At 34.3% G+C, this 21,170-nt stretch overlaps 1 pseudogene; it reads right to left on the bottom strand.

Annotated features, from left to right (window-relative positions):
* Positions 1 to 2,210: 2,210 nt before the first annotated feature.
* Positions 2,211 to 20,063, bottom strand: LOC142632921 (spermidine synthase 2-like; annotated as a pseudogene).
* Positions 20,064 to 21,170: the final 1,107 nt, after the last annotated feature.

The following is a 21,170-nucleotide window of genomic DNA, read 5'->3' on the forward strand; positions in this document are numbered from 1 at the left end:
AAAAGATAAAGACAAGAGAAAAGATATTGATAATTTGTTTTATAATTTATCTTAATTGCTTAAATGATAAGGAAAAATGGTTAAAATTGTCAATTTATAAAAAATACAATTTCTTTTAAGCTTGGGAATCTGGATTCCCACCTGTTTTAAAGGGAATCCACATTCCTACTGAGAGGGGTTTAAGGATTCCCCTGGCATCTGATTCCCTAGCGTAATTTGCAACCAAACATGGGAATCTTTAAACATTCCTAGGAATCTTAAAACATTACCTCATACCAAACGCCACCTACAAGTCTGATATAGGCACGTGAGGTATAAGCACTTGATATGTACTTATGCTACTATTACAATACAACACACAGAACCATGCCTAACAACAACCCATGATATTCCAATTACAAAATCAACCAAAAACAAAGAAAAATCAAACCAAACCCAAAATCAAACCTTCAATGGAAAACTCAACAACTTAGAACCCAAAATCAAACTTTCAACAAATAACCCATTAACCCAAACCCAAACTCAAATCGAAGCCGCCGTCACCACTACCATGGAGAGCTTGCTGCTTTCTTTGCTAGTGGAGAGCTTGCTGCTACCATTAGAGAAGAGAGAAACAAGTGCAAGACAACTACGACAAAGGAAAAGATCAAAAAATAAAATATGTAGGGAAAGGAACGTGGGAGAGGAAGTAGAGAAAAGTGGGATTTTGTGAGATAAAAAAAGAAAAAAATAAAAGAGAGGGCCAGATTAGTGGTGGGGGTTAAAAGTGTTTTAGTGGTGGGGGTTAAAAGTGAGGGGAAAGGAAGCTTCCTGAAGCTTCCTTACTTGTAAATATCTCCACAATATAATTAAATTATAAAAAGAATTATAATAATTGAGTTTTTTTTTTTTTTTTCAAACAAAGCATGATTTTATTTGGAATTTTATTAAAGTCTACATTACAATTTTTAATTCAAATCAGTGCCTTTTTTTAAAAACTAAAATCATACTAATTGTAAATAATATATATATATATATATATATATATATATCTCTCTCTCTCTCTCTCTCTCTCTCTCTCTCTCTCTCTCCAATGAGTAACCCTGAAATGACACACCGAAATACGGTCCAGCCACTTGGTGCAACCACAGTATCTAAACTCATTTTTTATTATATAGTATATGATATATTGATTATTCTTATGATTATAGTGGACATTCGATAGCCACTCATTTACATTGGTCTGTTTTGGCTGTAAATTCTTTCATTTGTTTTTTTGGTGATTTCAACAAGTTCTGTTTTTTGCAATGCTTTTATATGTAAACTAAGAGCGTAGCCTCCTGATTTATTCAGGTTGTGAGTTGGACAACCTTGTGCAATCTAGGTGAATGCCCTGCACATTTGCAGTTGTTTGCAGCATCATTTGATGTCTGCCACTAAAAGAGTGTAGGCCATATAATGTTTACAACAGTGCACTGTCATTATAAACTCATCTATGAAACTGCATGCTGAAATTTGCATGCTTAAAGTAAATTATCATAGGATGATAAGAGCAAATTGAGGCTCCAAAAGTTTTGGTGTTCCACAATGATCATGTTGGATTCAAAATCAAATTCTTCAAGGACTCTTCCTTATTTGCTCAAGTACGAGGCCGATTTCAATGAAAAGATGAGCAACTTGTGATCTATGAAGCACGGGTGCGTTTCGGGATTCGGGTGCGGGTGCGGGAGCGGGTGCGGGACTCGGCAATTTTTGAAAAAGTAAGGTGCGGGTGCGGGTGCGGCGATTAAAAAATTATTAAAAATATTTTTATTTATATTTTTAATATATTGCTAAACATACTTTTTTCACATTATATAAATATATACCAAATTTAAGAGCAATAGTAAATAATAACTAGAATACAGAGAATGAGAGAGAGCCTAGCTGAAGAGAAATACTTTTTTTTTTTTTTTTTGAATTTCATCCGGTATCGGCCAATTTCGCTGGTACCGGTTTGCGCCCGATACGTACCGATTCGGCCCGATTTCGCGCGCGTTGGCCCGATTTCGCGCTCGTCGGCCCGAATCGGCGCCGTATTGGCACGAATCGCGCCGAAAAAAGTATTTTTTTAATGCCCGACGCGGCACGGACGCGCAGGCAGCGGCATCGCCTGCGCGTCCCCGCGTCGGGCCGCGTTGGACGCGGGTGCGGCGGCCCAAACGCCACACCCGTGCTTCCCAGCTCGTGATCTACAATGGCTGATTATTAGGAACAAACAACCCCTTTGCAAAAGATGGCAGACAGAATGCAGCAGTATGGATCTACAAAAGGAGTTGAGAAAGAAACTGTTACTTTCAACCCATAGTTCTCTTTTCAATCTGTAGTGGATCTACAAACTGTAAACTACAATGGAGTCGAGAACATATTTTATTATTTTTAGTTGCATGGAATTACCTCTGAGTTGTAGAACTTGGTGGGTCCTTTTGCCACTCCATAACTCTCCGGATTTAGTGGATTTATTGGGTGTTTAAAGTCAACCGGTGGCCCCTCACTTGAGCAAAGCATGAAACCTATCAGACCACTGAAAATTGAAATATAAACAAAGCACGAGCCTACATTATTACTGAATACAATAGAGGATCTTCAAAGATTCAGCAGAGAATTTTCAAAGATTCAACAAGTCTCTAATCAATACATATAGGGACACAATATTAGTCTCTAATCAATACATATAGGGACAAATATATTTGACAACCACTGATATGACTTGTTGTAAATTGTAATTGATGTATAATAAAAGTGGTGTCAGTGTTGGACACAAGTGAAAGTATTGTTATTCTAATCACAAGAAGTCATGTTAGTAGTTGTGAAAAATGTTATGTTTTTTATATTACTTGCGTTTAATTCCAAAGTACCATGCCTTTTATATGCAGGAACTGTTGTCCAAGCATAGTTGACAGAACCCTTGAATATCTTGCTGCAGTGTGCTATGGTATCTGCAATGACAAAATTCTTGAGCCACAAGCTCTCTGCAGACAGTTCTTCTGCTTGAGGCCCTGTATGATATCAGGTATCTAATGTCTTTAGCACTTGCAATATGACGCTTTCAATATCATTACCTTTTGCATTGAGAGGAAGAGAGATTACCCATTGGCTGAAATGCATCCACTATAATTGCATCATATGTGCCTTTAGGAACCGATTTCATGAATGCAACTCCTGCATGTTAGTCATAAAATAAGGCACATAGAAATGGACTAAAGAAAGTTTAGGATCAAGAGGACAAAGAGATGTGACATATTAATTAATACCATCGCCTAGGTGTAGATTCACTCGGGGATCCTTGTAGCCAACTGCAATGTCAGGGAAGTACTTTTTGTATACCTGAATTGTGCATATTCAACATATATACTATGTCATGTCCTTCGGGATTTTGTAAAATGTTTCAACACTCAAGGTTTTACCACCTTGAAATGTTTTTTTTTTCTTAGGCTTTTGTTAACTAGTTACATTGCAACTCATAATTGAATATTTACTTGTTAAGTGTCAATTTTTGTTTGTCCACGAGATCAGCATTAGAGGTTAGTCCACAAGGAAAGCAACATAGAATTTGAGGTCATGGTTTACTCACACTGACCACCATTTCGTCAATTTCACATATATCAATTTGCTTAGCAGAAGAATGGCGAGATATTTCCCGCAGAATGCCACCATCTCCCCCTCCAATAAGCAACACCCGAAGTGGGTAAAAAACAGAGAGATAAAAATGAATTTTTTCAAGAATAGAATTAAGGAGAGAGGATATTTTTGTTTTGTTATTTATTTTTAAAAGAAGTGCTTAAAAAAGAGAAATGAAAAAGGGTAAAGATATATATATTGGGCTTTGTGGAGTTTAGTTGTGTTTGATTCGGATAACGATCCGACTCGACCCGAAATGATGTTGCGTGGTTTTTAATAGGAGATTTTCAGAGGCTTAGTCTATGGACATAGTTTGTGCCACATGACTATTATGTGGCGTTTGGTACGTGGGAATCTACATTACTCTTGGCATCTAAATTCCTAGGAATGTGATTCCTAGGAATCACATTCCTAAGAACGTAGCTATTCCTATGTTTGGTTTCATTGGGAATATCTTAAGATTCCTAGGAATGTGAGATGATAATGTTTGGTTTATTCTCATGAATCTTAAATGAATTATATATTTTTCCTATTCTATCCTTAGATTTGAATGTGAACTACCAAGTCCTTAAAAAAAATCTTCCTCTAAATAAATAATGAAAAACCAAATATAAACAATTAATTATGAAAAATTCATTAAAATTATAGTCTAACATTTCAAAATGACAGGTATAATACAAAAATAACTATTTAAATTCTCAAATGATTTTATTCTTAATAATAATTTTAAAATAGTTTAATCCATAATAATTTGTTTTATATTTTATCTTAATTGATTAAATGATAATGAAAAAGGGTTAAAATTGTCAATCTATAAAAAATACAGTTTTCTTTAAGCTTGGGAATCTGGATTCCCACCTGTTTTAAAGGGAATCCACATTCCCACTGAGAGGGGAATCCAGATTCCCCTGGCATCTGATTCTTTAGCGTGATTTGCAACCAAACATGGGAATCTTTAAACATTCTTAGGAATCCTAAAACATTACCCCGTACCAAACGCCACATTAGTATTAATAGAAGGTTTAATCTACTACAATCTTAATGTGCAGAGTGAAATCGCTACAATCTTAATCTACTACAATCTCAGTATTTTTCCCTGATAATAGTGAAATTCCTGTAACTCCGTGGACGTAGGTAAATTGCTGAACCACGTAAATACTGTCTTGTGCGTGTGATTATTTTTCTTTTGGCGTGTGTTTTCTCTATTTTATTTCTCACAGGTTTGGGAATTTCATGTTATTTTCCTACAATATATATTGTCAAATAGGAGAGAGAAATATAAACCTAATCAACATTGTTTTGGTTAAAAAAAATACTAATTAAAAAAGGGAAATGTTAACAAGCATCGTATGGTGCTTGTTAATGTTTCCTTTTATGGGTCTTACTTAAAAAAAAGTGAACAAAATTATTTAAAAAAATAAAAAATTGTGATAGGTTGCAAAAAGCTGCCATAAAGTTGAAAAAAAGTTGTTATTAATGGGCACCTTGCGGTGCCCATTAACACAACCCATAAAAAAACCTATAATTTCTTACCAAAGTTATGCTTGATGGTGATTGTAAGTGCACAATTGCACCTGGCTCCAAGAACAGTTACGGGCTCAGGCCCAATGAGCCTTAAACAATATGAATTTGTAGAGTATGAGCTTGAAACCCAGGTTAGAAGTGTCTGAGGATTAAATGACAAGCCAAAGATTGTAAACACTTGAAAACAATAAGGAATATTGTAAATCCACCTCCTTGGACGTAAGCCAAGAGCTGTTCTTACATTATCTCTTTCTCTTTTGTCTTTTTCTTTTTGATTACCAAAAAAGGGAATCCCTATTCCTGTTCTAGATTGCTCCTTAAATACTTTTCTTTTTGATACTTTGTACACGTGTTGCCCCAACTCCCCCTTAGCCTAGATATTTCTTTTCTCAGTGCCTTTGAATAGTAACTAGAAGTTTCCCTTCCACTGTTCAGGTGTCACTTCCCCATTAATGCGGCCAGGGTGGTAGGTGCAGGGTCTTTAATGTGGAGGTGGCACCTTTATCTTTGGTATTTCTCTGACATCGGTGCTTCTAGGACATTCAAGGGTTCCCCCTCTTTAACCATTGGTCTTGACCGTGTCATTCCCTAACCTTTACCATGAAGTCCCGGGTTCTCCGGCGTCCGTCCGAAGGGAAATTCACCCTCGGCTAGATCCTCGGATCCTCGGCGTATGGGCCGACCCGTAGTACTAACAAATTCTAAACCCAAGAGCAGGTCGGCCTTCCTTAGCATGGCCCAAAGGCCCACATTCCCATCAGGGTCTTTTTACTCCCCACAGTGATCTTTCAAATAATATACTTAATCAATTATATCATGTATTTCCATGGTGAAATTTAAAAAAAAAAAAAATTTCAAAATTATTAACATACTGTCTACCAAAATGAATAAAAAAGTATGATGGAATCAATGAAGCCTTCAAAACCATGAATAATTATCCAAAACTTTTAGCATATATAAAAGCAAATTTTACAATAAAAATAAAATTGAGGAAAAAAATGGCCTTATCTCTACAACTACTAAGATAATTTGTCTTATTATTTATTTATTTTTTTAAAATGATGTTTTAAATAAAAAAGAGGGGATGCAAAACCTAGATGTTTTCATAAAGAAGATAAAATCATACAACTAAATTACAAGACACTTGACGTAGGCTAAAAGCTCTTAAGGTTGCATGGAGTTCTGCTATGGTTTTAGTATTTTGATTATAGCTATTTAAGATATGTATATATGATGGCATTGTAAAGGAGAAGAGGAGAAAATATGGAACCTTCTTTGGGTTTGGAATTGAGCAAAGTGGGAGGTGAGTGAGCATCTCTTGGTAAGCAAACTCATCCCTCTCTGTGAGTTGAAGAGACCCATTCCAGATAGTAATCTTGCCATGTGTTGATGACTGCAGTGACAAACACCGCACAATTAAATGTTTATAACAATACAGCTGAATTAATATTTTATTTCTCAATAAGGTTTTTTTTTTTTTGGCTTAGAATAACAAGTACCTAAAATAGAAAAAGATCCATTTGTCAAGAAGAGTTAAAATGAAACCTAACAAAATGTATGTAATTTATTAGTTGATTTTATTAAATACCATCTTAGAAATTTACCATAAGTGCCAGTTTGGTCCTGAAATCTTTAGTTTGAACAATTAACCTATGCACATTAAGATTGTAGTAGATTAAACCTTCTATTAATACTAATAGTCATGTGGCACAAACTATGCGTATAGACTAATTTGTAAGTTCTTAACTTAAAAAATCTGTTAAATGTTTGATTTATCATAAACCAAATGTATATGGAGTTAATTGCTCAAATCTAAAAGCTAAAGAACAAATTGATAATCACAGTAAAGTCCAAATTAAGGTGGAATTTCATATTTGTAAAAATCCTTTTATAATTATTATTATTAGTTCGAATTTGGTAAGGATGAGGTGTAAAACATAGGTTTTACACCATTTATTAAGAAATTGTTATAGGGGTGTCCAGACCTGATCGGAGCCCGAGAACCCGACTAGAGTGCCTGATGTCAACCCAATTCCAGGTTAAACCGAAGCTCTAGTCGGTTGGCAGCCGGTATCCGATTCCAAGAATTGATGCTGACGGGTTGAGTGGTGGGTTTCCTTCTTCAAAACCCAAGCCACCTGACTTGACCGATGCTATATAAGAAATCTGGCCAAATCCGGCATGATCAAGTCAGATATGGCGAGATCTCGACCAGACCTAGTGGGATTTAGCCAAATCCGGTCAATTTTGAGCAAATTTTAGTGAAAATTTGCAAATTATGGAGAAAATTTGCAGATTCCGGTGAACTTCACCACTGACTAAACCGACCAACCACCAATCGAACTCGAAACTGACTCAACTAATTGATGTTGGCGGTCAATTTCGGGTCCCTCTGCCTTCCACCCGATGCCGGTTGGTTGGGGATCCAAAATCGAACTTGCCCAACCCATGGACAAGCCTAAATTGCCACATCAATTTTTTACTTAAAACTCAATACATCCTACCACACATAATAACATCTCAATAAACTCATAGTTAAGTTGGATTTTCAAATGGGTATTAGAATTGATTAAGTGTGATTATGCCTATTCTTTAATATGCAATATAATGATGTAACATGTTGAAATTGGAGGGATAAAACTTGGGTTTTACACCACATCCTTATATAATTGAATCTCTATTATTATTATTATTATTATTATTATTATTATTATTATTATTATTATTTACTTACTTACTTAGGAGAAAAATATTTTATATTATATTATTATTTTTTTGTTGGCTTAGGATGACAAGTACCTGTGTAAAGTTGTAATTTACAACTATTTTGTCTTGGTTTTAATTCCGTGCCAAATTTGATTGTAATTCTTCAATCATATTTCCCTGTATGTATGTGGGTTTCTAATTGTAAGGGATGAGTGTGAGAGAGTGTGAAGACTCAAGCTTAAAAGGATGAACAAGTTAATTTCGTGAGTGGCTTGTGAGAAGCTTACTCGCGAAAGAGCCAAGTGTAGAGCACATGACTGGAAGATGAAGAGTCATACTAGGCTAGAGGTTTTCGCAAGTGTCTCGCGGGAAGTACTCGCGAAACTCTTTGTTTAGAAAAAAGTTATGTTTTGCTTTACCAAGTCTTTACCCATACTATATATACCCTCATTATTCACAAATTGTAAGGAGTGCTTTTCAGAGAGAAAACCCTAGAAAATACACATGAGAGTTAGAGATTGTTATACCTACAATCATTTACACATTTCCTTGTGGTTTTTCTCAACTCCTACCTCTCCATCTCTATATTCTTGAGAGGTTGATAGCCCAAACACTTACCACACCCATTCTGAATGTAAAGTGATATTTTGGTACTGTTGGGAAGTATTGAAAGGAGCCATTCATTGGCGGATGCAATCAGACTGAATTGCAGGATTTGGAGAGCTAGAGAAGACAAGGCTCCAAGAAGTCAGTTGGTAGCAGGAGCTTGGAGGGCTCAAGTACATGGGGTAGACTAGGTTTGAAGGGTCTTTTGTTATTCATGTACTCCAACTTTATTCTCTAAAGGATTGATTTTGACTTGGAGGGTCGCAGAGAGGTTTTTAACTGAATTCTTCTGTTTTCTCTTCGATAACACGTCTCGGTGTTATCTTGTATTTGCATCTCTCTTCCCCACTCTTAAGCTTTCTTTTTATTGTTGATAATGGATGAATATGGCTTAGGGTAGTGTTATCGGTTGTTTGCGCTTATTTACTCTTGTTTCGCACTTAATCTAAGTTAGAGTAAAAGCAATTTAGTTATAATTATTTATTGGAGGTCTGAACAAGCTCTTGTGTATTTACACAAATCTAAGCTTTCAACCTGAAATACAAAAAGCTCTTAGTATTTTGATTTTCCATGGAAGAGGATCTTTTTCGTCTCATATAATTGGGCCTAACCTGTATATTATCATAGTGAAACGGAAAAGACAAAGGTTAATCTAATTCAGAAAACAAGAAATTAATAATTAAGATTAAATTTACATTATTATTTTATTTTATATATATATATATACATATATATATATATATATATATATATATATATATATATATATATTAAGAAGTAGTGTTATATCTTTGATCAAATTATTTCACCCTCTGTTCATGATTTTGTAATAAAAACCACATGAACTAATAACGTGGTGAATAAATTTAATCAAATGTTTATAAATAATAATAACTCAGATGGATAATCAAGCCCAAATGGCCTTTAATAGTTTTGACATTTTTTTTTGGAGAAAGTTTCAACCTATGGCGTCCACTTCTAATAATAGCTCTTTTATCATCAGACAAAAACACCAGTCAATTTTTGGTGTAAGCAGGGATTAAACCCTAGATCATTTATACAATCACCAGAGACTTTACCAGTTAAGTTAACTAGAATCCACATAGTTTTGACATATTCATCTACGTTTTTCCCATTTTTTTCTTCAATGGAATATTATTTTCTGGTTTTTTTAACTTATAAATCTTGAAATTTATTTAGTATAAAAAATAAATTTAACTTGAAATTATTGTTGTTTTTAAAAATATATTAGGATGTATTAACGCATTATTTATTGCCTTTCCAACTTCCAACTCAAGCTTTCGATTTAATATAATCTTTCATAATACCATTAAACCTTGGGTTATAAAAGATTTCTATAAGGCGATGGCTTTGTTGTAAAAGACTTGAAAAAGAAAAAGAAAAAGAAAAAGAAAAAAAATTCTATATGCTATTAGCTCAAAAATTTATCCTTGTGCATCCTTTCTTTTACAAAAAGTGATCATTGGGGGTACTCATGTGGCGGACTCATAGACATGAGACGTGACATAAATCGGAAAGTCTTAAATTTCATTTGCTACACTCTCGATTATAGGGTTTTTGGGGTGTCTTATGGACATAGAGTGAAATGATTTGGCCAATAGTTAAGACATTACTTCTTTTTATATATACTTTTTTATTTATTTATTTATACAAGATAGAATTTTTACTTTAGCCTAATCTAAGTGCATATGTGTGTGAAACTCCCTCCTGGAGACTTGAACCCCGCCCCTTGCTCCCTACACCCCACAAACATTTATACTTGTGGAGTGATCATCGCACCAAAGGTGCGCAGTGGTTATATATACTTTTCATTTGTCTAAAAATAGGGAAATTATTGAGTACTCCTAGAGTACCATAAATGCGTACTTCCATCTCACACATAACTGTGGGTTCTATCTGAGAAGGGAGAGTACGCATTTGTGGTACTCTTGGAGTATTCCATAATTTTTCCTAAAAATATATATAGGAAAAAACTTTCCTATTTATGAATTTTTTAATGTTTAAAAACTATTTAAAAAAGATAAGGATTAGAAAACCAGAATAATAGGATAAAATTTTTAAAAGGGTTAAGATCTCAAATTCTTTATGTAATAATTTATTATTTTTCATAAAAATGGGTGTATATAAAAATTATATTGTAAACTCCATAGTTTGATTTAAAAAAAAAAATCTAAAGTTTTATTGATGCACAAATGGTTAGTATATAACTTAATATAAACTTGTTATAATTATATAGTTCTATAAGTTTAACAAAAAATAACATAAGTTTTATTTAAGGTTTATCTAGTAAATAAAAATCATTACTTGAGAATCATTAATATTAGTGCAATTTTGATAATGAAGAAATTATAACATGACTTTTTCAAATATAAAAACTCCTAACAAATAACCATATATAATATAATGGATATGCTATATTTTTATCAGTTTTTATAAATATTAAAATGCCAAGTACCAATTAGACAGCATGAGGGAAGAAAATTTTCCCTTCTATTAATTCCATTCCCTTTTCCTTTCTCCCCCTTTCATTTTGTAAAAACATAGGGTAAATAAAATGACTTGTCACCTACACAAACACCAGTTTCTTAGGGTTCATTTGGTTGGAGGGATAGAAAAGTGGGAGGATAGAAAATGATAGGATGAAAAAGTAGGAGGATAGAAAAAGTTTTAATTTCCCTCCTTTTTGTTTGGTTGGGAGTGGAAAAGTAGAGGGATGGAAAAAGTGAGTTTATGTAAATTTACTCATATACCTATGTTAAAAAATGATGCCTAATTAAAAAAATGACAAATAAAAAAAACAAAAAAATGCAATCACCCAAATTTATTAAAAAATAAAAATCATGTCTACAAAAAAATTATGTTTAAAAAAAAAAACACAAAAGAAAGTATAAGAAAAAAAGAAAAAAAGAAAAAGGATAAAGAAGAGCAATGCCGAACAAAGCCAGCACCCAAGAAAAAAAAAAGGGAAAAAAAAGAAGCAACGTCCAAGAAAAAAGAAAAAAGAAAAAAAAAAGAAAAGAAAAGAAAGAAGAAGCCAGCGTCCACCAAATTTAAAAAAAAAAAGAAGAGAAAAAGCAACGTATTGGACTAATAAATGGGCATTTTTGTCATATATCTGTCAAACTTCACCCACTCAATTTTCTCTCCATTTTGGAGAGAAAATTTTTTTTTGGGTTTGGAGAGAAGACACATGGACCCCATCATCATTTTCCTCTCTCCCTCTCCCAACCAAACACTTTTCAAAAAGTTTTCTCTTCTCATTTTCTCTCCCTTTTTTTTCCCCCTAAAATTCACTCTACCAAACACCAAGGTTTTCAGATTCAGACCGTTTATTGAACCATAAAAGGAAGAGGTTCAAGGTTTTTGATGTCGAATCGAGGTTGGATCGAGGTCAAACCGTGATGACGTCATAATTAATTTAATAATTATTTTAAATATAAATAAAAAATTAAATTAATAAAAATAGAAGAATTAACTAAAATAGTCTAATTTAATATAGGGATCTATCTTTCAAATATTTTTTATATCATAACTTTTACAAGACAAATAAGAAATGTCAAAACCTAAGCAAATATAAATAAAGTATATCTTGCCAATTTTCCTCTTGCCAATTTCTTCCATTTACCCATCTTTGTTTGGGCCTTTTCCCCTTCTACGTTAGAGCACATTGCTTTATTAGGCCCATTTTGTGTCTTCATTGGGGCTTGTCACCTCCTGTTGCTCTTTGTTTTGCTTAGCCCACCCTTTCTTGCCTTGCAAAGTCTCCTTTGCTTTTTTTTATTTTGAATTTTAATTGCATCTACCAAAGAGCTTCTGTCTCCATTAACTGACACGCCAGGTAAGGTTACATCAGCCTTTTGTTTTTCAAGAAAAATTTCTGCCTCTTGGTTTTGCTGTGGAGAGCTCATCTTTTATTTAACATTTAAAAGCTCTCAATATTTCCAATGCCAGGCAGCTAGTGTCAGTGTACTGTAGACACGTGGAGAGCTTAGGAAGCTTTCAATATTTCCAAATGCTAGGTAGCTAGTGTCAGTGTAGTCATAACAAATACAAAGAAAGTGAGAAACCAGACCACATACATAACACAGTTCAGCAAAAGAGAGAGAGAGGGAGAGGGACAGAGAAGAAGAAGAAAAAAAAAAAAGAAAGAAGAAGAAGAAGAAGAAGCAAAAGAAGAAGAAGTTCATGGCGCCACCCCTGCTTCGTCGTTGTCTTCTCCCTTTTCTCTGTGTGTGTGTGTTTTTTTTTTTTAAATTTTTAGGTTTAGATTCAATGGGAAGTAGGGAACTGTGAGAAGCGGTCTGATCACGGTTCTCAGAACCGTGAGGTCTAACCGCAGTTCGCACAGGTCCCTGCTTTTTTCCCATAGAGCGGTTCTTGATGCTAAAAGAATCGCAAAATGTACGGTTTGAGATTTTCTCGGTCAGATCGTACGGTCCGGTCTGAATTTCAAAACCTTGCCAAACACACCCTTAAAGACTCCTTGAGTCCATTAATTAGGTCAAGATAACTGTGCTCACTACTTGAAAATTAATTTACCTTCCCTAAAATATAAATAATGATAAAATATAAAAACATATCTGATTTTTTAGAGGACTATTATAATTATTAAACATTTTCAAAAGAAATTAAAAGCATGCAAATTCAAGGAATAACATTTATACCAGGATATGCCTTAGCAACATCAACGTACCATCCTGGAAATGCAGTAGATACACCATTACGATTTGAGGATAAAAGGTGGTCCTTTTATTGTTGTTGTTATGGCTAACAACTACTTCATCTTCCACATGTTCGTCCTTTTGTAGCAGCATGGTGGCACAATATTTGTCGGCAGCAACAGTTCTAGTAGCTGGAACACCATTACTGCCATTGTTCTCTTCTCCATGAATTGGATCTCCTAGGGTCTTTGCAACTTTTAATTACAGGGAGATACTTGAGTGATAGGCCAAGAATGTATTGACCCCTTGTGATTAACTAATTGATTAATTACCAAAGTTTATTAATTAATCAAGTTAAATGTAATGTACGTGGCAGCACAAACAAATCACCAACTAAAGTATAATGCAGCGGAAAATAAAGTTAACACGGTGATTTGTTTACGAATGGGAAAAACCTCCGAGGCAAAAACCCCACCCAGTGATTTTAAGGTCACCACTCCTGAGAATCCACTATTATCAAGACAAGCGGTTACAAGTAAATGAATCCTAGTACCTTATACCAACCTACAGTTGAACCCTTATCCCAATAACTAATTGGACTTGTTTTGTAGTGACAATCTCTTCTTGTATTGCACGACTCCCAGTACGTGACTAACCAATAGATGCGCGGATCCTAGTACGCGACTTGATCACCAACTTGAGAAGGATGTTGGCTGCAAAGTTCTTCAGTTCATCACAAATGAAGATCACGAAGTTGCTTGGTCACAAAACCCTACGGTGTACAAACACAATAGCTTCTTCAAAATGAACTAGGGCAAACTAGGTTTCTGGTCACACTTTTCTTTACATTTGTGCAATTGTGCTATTGTGCAACCTATGACGGCCCTTAAAATAATCCTTATATATGTTTAGGGTTGTGAGAAAAGAAAGCCCAAACATACATTCACGGATTGGATGAAAATCAGAACTGAAAATCTGTTTTTCATAAATCTCAACAGATACCCTATCTATTGAGCAGCTATCGAGTCTCGGGTTGAAATAGCTTTTTGAACCTCGATAGATACTAGCTGTCGAGTTTTAATGAACAACACTTCTTCAACACTTGAACAAACTTGCATGGCTTTAACATTTGAACTTGAAACCTTATTTCTTGAAGCATTAAACACATCCTAAATCTACTAAAATACAAGTAAAGTGCGTTTTGTCAAAGGATTAGCCAATTACATAAAATGTTGACATATATTCCTAACATGAATCACATATGTCCTAACATTGAGATCTAGACAACAAGTGCATTATGGGTCATTTAAATATATAGGGCAGTAATCGTTTGTTGTTAGAGGCTGAAAATGGTGCACCTCACTTCACTGTCTGACGAGTACATGTTGCATTCTAGAAAAGAAAAGAAAAACTATAGTTAAACAAATATTTAGACATTCACCAATCACCATTATTTCAACAAATAAAAGAAAAAAAAAAACTCTAGTTAAAAAACAGTTTTAGGGCTTACTACAGTCAACTTCACAATGTGAGACTGTGATATGCCTCTAAAATCTTCATAAGAAGGGTATCTATTTGCACCACCACGCATTTGCAAACACCACTAGGTTCTTCTGGCATAGGTGGTGATTCTTTGAGATTTTTTATCTCCCTCTGTCTCCTGTGTCTCAACTCAACTGATCTACTTTTTAATTTACTCTGTTTCCTCTTTGTTTCTTCCATTATTTATGAAGCAAGTGGTGTGTTACACTTAGCGATTTTAATCCAACCATCCAATTACTTAATATCTCCAAGGCTCCACCTCGTGTATGGTTCAGAGGAAATGTCTACAAAATCAAGTGTACAAGTTTAGAATCCCAAGGTTTTTTTTTTTTTTTTTCCTTTACATCTTCTTTTGATTGGACTTTTCTTCTCATATATATATATATATATATATATATATATATATATATATATATATATATATAATTGTTATTAAAATAATAAATAAATTATATAACATTATAAATATAATCTAATAAATTACTAGTAAACCTGATAAAAAATACTACTATAATAATAATAATAATAATAATAATAATAATAATAATATAACATGTAATTAGTTGTTTTTTATTAGTATTTTTTTAGTATTGAAATTTGAGTGATTGTTTGTCTACTATTTAACATTTTTTGATCTACTATTATTTTTTTATCTTAATCATTATACTTTATTATGTTGATAATTTATTTTGAAAATTTAGGTTTATGGGTAAATTAAAAACTATTGACTCATTCTTTTTGTTAATATTGTCTCTTGACTGTTTGATTTTAATAAATACATATTTTTAGCACACATTGATTTATAAAATATTTAACTTGTATACTGAATTGTACTTACATTACTATTTGAGACTATTATACATAATATAAATAACATTAATATATACAAAGAAAAAAAAAATTTGTTCAGCCCACCCAAAGATAAATTCCTAGCTCCGCCACTGTCAGTAGCCCAATTTGATAACATGATTGGATCTAGCCATTTGCCAACTGGTGTTTTACATCAGTAAAGTGTTAGTGAAGGCAAAAAACATTCAGGTACTTTTTTTTTTTTTGGGGGGAGAAGCGAGAGGCTAAGAGAGTGATTTAAGAAGGTTCCGATTTGGAATGGTGGAGGGATGGAGTCACGGTGGTGGAGGACCGCAGAGAGATGGTGGATCAGTTGTGGAGCATAAGCAATTTTCAAATCGGGGATTTAGGGTTTATAAAATTTTGGATTTGGGGAAGAGGTTGCACGCATAAGAGAGAGGGAGAGAGATATGAAAAAAATTGGCTTTTTATTTTAATTGATTTTGAAGAGGGTGTTTTAGTCTTTTAAGTTTGTTCCACCTAAGCAAGATGCATGTACTTATCATGTGTAATAGCATTTTGTTAAATATAACCGCAAAAGTAACACCAGGGTGCAAAGTGTGATAGTTTAATGTGCAAAGTGTGATAATTTAGGGTGCAAAGTATAGTGTGGCGCATAGTTTAGGGTGATAAAGTGTAATTTTTCCCAAAAATTAAAAAAAATCATTTTATGTTACATACTTTACATTAGCAGTGCGAGGGTCAAAATGTAGAATATACATGTGAAAGAACTTTTATAAATTGTAATTCATAAAACCTACCCAATGATTTGTATCCAACTCATGTAAGTTAATATTATGGAATTATGCTGCTAAAAAAAATAGAGAATTAAAATTGTATGGGTTAGATTATGCAAAATCAACTTAACTCGTTTCCTCAAAAAAGAAAAAAGAAAAAAAAACATAACTAATTTGTATTGTGAGCAAATATTATAATTTACAATGGAAGATTTGAACAAAAACAATCATCTACGTAAAAATGTTATATTATGCAAATATGTGAAAGGTGTTACAATTTTCCTCTCAAGAATAAGCTCTTGAAGGGGTTCTAAAGCTCTCTCTCTCTCTCTATGATTCTCACTCTAGGTTGCTCAATAATTTTTCCTGTGTCCCTCTCTTGTGTTCTTATCCTTCGTTATATTTGCCTACTTCTATCTCCAGGATGTGTGGTCCTCATCAGACTCTTCCTTCCTCACTTTCATGATAAACGAAGACTTTTGGGGCTCTTTCTACTGTTTAGGCTAGTCATTTAGTAATAAATGCGACTGTGCTAGGTAGGTGAGCCTCATTAATATAGAGGTGACTATAGATTCATTAGGAAGTTTCAACAAGCTTCCTCGGACAATCCTGTACATTCTAGAATTCTTCCTCAGAAGCTCAATAGGTACTTTGTCTTTGTCACTTTGGTAAGAGTCTTGTCTTTGGATGAGGTCCTCGGTGAGTTTTGTCTTCCAATCCAAGGTGACATATTGTCTGCTTTGTGGTTCGAGGTTTGGCTCTTTAAGTGAGGCCTATCCTTAAAGTGGGCTAGCCTGTATTGTGCTTATTTTCACCAATGGCCCAATGTTATTTGGGCCCAAAAAACCATCTCCCTACAAAAAATCAAATTTCAATTATAATAATTTTTTTTTTGCGAAATTCTCTTTCAATTTGAGACATTAAAAACTATTAATACTTTTGAAAAAGAAAAGGAAGATAATTTTGAAATATCTAGAAAAATGTGTTGTTCATTGTAATTGGTAACTTAATTTTTTTTTTTTTGTTTGATATGGGATAGAAATTTTACTTCAACCTAATCTAAGTGTATATGTGTGTATAGTTCTCTCTTGGAGACTTAAATCCTGACCCTTGCTCCCTACATCTCACAAGCACATATGCTTGTGGAGTGACCATTGCGCCAAGAGTGCGTGGTGGTAATTGGTAACTTAGTATTAATCTATACAACTTTTGTACTAATAGGCGAAACTTACTTAGTTGGACATTCTAATTAGGGTCAATCATGTATTTGCATTGGTTAATGTGATAATTTTTATCTCTTCTCAATGATAATTAAATTTAAGTTTATTGGCCAATACAACAACCTTAATAAATTCAAAAAGGAAACTTAAGCCGCAATTCTTTGAAAACTGTACCTAAATTTTATTATTTATAATAATAATACTTTTCAAACTATATGGAGTAAAATGAAACACAATTGAATTAAGGACAAATTTTAGCTAAAAACTTGGTTGTAGCCTATGTTTATAATTCCCACTAAAAAAAATTAATATGACTACATATTTTGAAAATCTAACTTGACTTTTACTTTAACTTATCAAAGTGTCCACAAGAGTAAATGAGCACAATAAACCAGTAATATTACTTTAAGCCATATTCAACCACAATGAACAATAAAAGAAAAGCTTAAAGAGTAAGGAAGAGAGATTCAAATACAAGATAACACCAAGACGTGTTATTGAAGAGGAAACTGAGAACTCGGTGAAAAACCTCTTCGCGATCCTTCAAGTCGAAATCAATCCACTAGTGAATAAGTTGGAGTACACAAAGAAGAAAAGATCCTCTAAGCCTAGTCTACCCAATGTACTTGAGTCCTTTAAGCTCCTACTACTAACTAACTTTTCAGAGTCTTGTCTTCACTAGCTTTCCGGATTCCGCAATTCAGCCCGATTGCATCTGCCACTTTATGGCTCCTTCCAATACTTCCTAAAGGCACCAAAACTTGTCTCAGCACTCAGATTGGGTGAGGTAAGTGTTTGGGCTAAGAACCTCTCAATGATGTAGAGATGAAGAGATAGGAGTAGAGGAAAACCAAGAGAAAATGTGTAGATGATAGTGGGTATGACAATCTCTAACTCTCAAGTGTTTTTGTTAGGGTTTTCCCTTTGAAAAACACTCATTACATTTCGTGGGTAATGTCGGTATATATAGTGTGGGTAAAGAATTTAATAAAACAATTTTTCTTTTTTCCAAACAGCGAGTCTCGCGGGTACCTAGAGAGATGGTCTTTCTCGCGAAGTACTTGCAAATTTGACAGCCTGGCATGACTTTTCAGCTTCTATTCATGTGTTTACACATGGCCTTTCATGGGTTGCCTTACTCGTGAGCTTTTTGCGAGCTAGTCGCAAACTGCACTGATTCTTCTTTTGACACTTGATTCTTCACCAATCTCTCACACTCATCCCTTACAAATAAAACCACATAAATCCAGGGAAATGATTGAAGAAATTACAATCAAATTTGGCACGGAATTAAAGCCAACAAAGGCTAGTTGTAAATCACAACTTTACAATCTCCCCCTTTGGCTATTCCATGACAAAACCCCTAAACAAGCTCTAGACTTAAACGTGAGTTTGGGAACAAAGGCAAAACTCACTCACACCTAAATCTAAAACCTGTGAAGCACTTGAACCATATACATTTGTATCCTGAAACACTTGCACATAACAAATAACTTCATTAAATGCGAGACAAGTAGAATACAAGGCATGTATAAAGAACAAGTAAAATACGTTCAAGATAAACAAAAGATATGAGAGCATATAGCATAACTTGATCATACAGGAACAATCATTAAGAAATGACCATAATGAATATTTAACTAGTAAATGATCATCCGAACACGCAAGCAATTAAGAGCAGTGCGAAAATTAATTGCATGTCCAAAAAACACATGATGCATTAAAGAAACTAAAGCGAGAAGCAATAGATAACTAAAAGCATCAAGAAACGGCTATAAAAACCAAGGTATACAAAGTACTAAAGAAAAAACTAAGTTTTAAACTAAATTATTGAAAGCTTTAAAATAAAGCACAGTAAATAAAAACATAAACCACCAAAACAAACCAATGAACCAATGGTTTCCTACTCCCCCTTAAGCTAATCTACTCCCCCTTTTTGACATGGCCAAAGATCCTAGAATGAAGGATTCAGAGTTTGATTTATCCAAGTCTTGGATTTGAGAAGATGGGGCGGTGATTTGCCCTTAGAGGTATACAAATTGTCTCTTGGAGTAGTCGATGTGCTGACTCAACATACCATGCATTTGTTCTATCATTTCTAGTATCAAATCAAGGTGGTCAGGTGCTCTAGCTTGTGCTTAAGTAGATGGCTGTGGAATATCCTCCGGTCCATGTGTGAACCGATCAATCTCATCTTTGGTGTTGCCCCCTTTATCTTCAGCTTCTTCCCTTTGAACTTGTGCTGCACCAGCTTCTCTTTTTAGACCAGGAATGTGAGCTTTACTCTAGTTAATAGTGTGCTCACTCATTGACTCTTCCCTTGACATCACAGGAAGTCCACTTGGAAGTTTCACCCTTTCCTTTGATATAAGGGACATGACGAGGCTTGGGAATGGTAGAGTCATCCTTGTCTTTCTTCTTCGAATGCACTTGGCAAAGAGGTAGTAGATGCGACCACATATATCGATCTCCTTGTGAGTGAAGAGATCATGGAGAAAAATGGTCCTTGGCTGTGATAGTGTTGTCAAGTTCTTCACCAGATAGAGGTTGAAGGTCATAATGTAAGCCAAAGCCCTCATCTGAGGAGAGAAGTCAGTTGTGTGCAAGAACTTTTTCTTGAGCTAGCCTCCAAGGACTTGCACAAGAGGTTCAAGCTTATCTTTTCTCTTATTATAGTGCAGAGAGGTATCCGGTGTCATTTGATGAATCTCTAAAAGCTCTTGGATTGACTCCCTGGATACGGTGAACTCTATCCCCCGGACCCAACAATTGATATGGTCATCTTCCACAAATGCATTTGCAAAGAATTCCTTGATGATGCCCTCATACACATCACCCGAAGGATTCAACAATTTGGTCCATGTCCTCTCCTTGAACACCTCTGGAATGAATGTGTTCTCCAAGGATTCAAGGTTCACACCCCTTTCCATGATGATCACAACATTCTTGTAGTAATCGATGTAGACATTGTTAGCATCTTCATTTTTGAATGAATCGGGAAAATGAGGACGTTTTGCTAAATTCTTTGCAATTGTCTTACGAGGAGACATCTACAACAATGACCAAACACACAAACAAGGTAACAAACTTGATTAGATACAAGTTAGTCCATAAAACAAGAACAAATTGAGAAAAATGTCCTAAAATGGAAATAAACACGCATAACATACACAATAACATGTTATAAGTGCTAAAAAGTCTAAAAAGACTTAACTAGCATGAGTGAATGCAAAACATGTCAAGTGATAGAGTGTGTGCATCAAAGGTGCATCTAGTATGCATGTGAGATGCATGAGCAATGCATGAGCAAGTACTCATGGGGCAAAGTGTGTAAAACACACAACCAATGATCAAAACATGATAAACATGAATAGACATGGTAATCCCCAAAAATTGGTACTCATCGGAGTCCAAAAGAGTGAAAAAAATATCATATAGGCATTTTATCAAACACTTAGAGTGCACACACTACACATATATATTAGACAATGTATGAACACGTGAAAATCTTGCCTAATTACATGTTAAAATGCCATAAAGGGCCAACAAAAACATCAACAAACACAATGGGACACAACCTAAGCAAGAAAAAAGTAAAAAGATTTGACAAAAATTAAATTTTCCCAACCCCATTCAAAATAACCCCAACCTTAGAATTTTAAGAA

The sequence above is a fragment of the Castanea sativa genome, chromosome 4, assembly GCF_040712315.1.
Source record: "Castanea sativa cultivar Marrone di Chiusa Pesio chromosome 4, ASM4071231v1".
Lineage (NCBI taxonomy): Eukaryota > Viridiplantae > Streptophyta > Magnoliopsida > Fagales > Fagaceae > Castanea > Castanea sativa.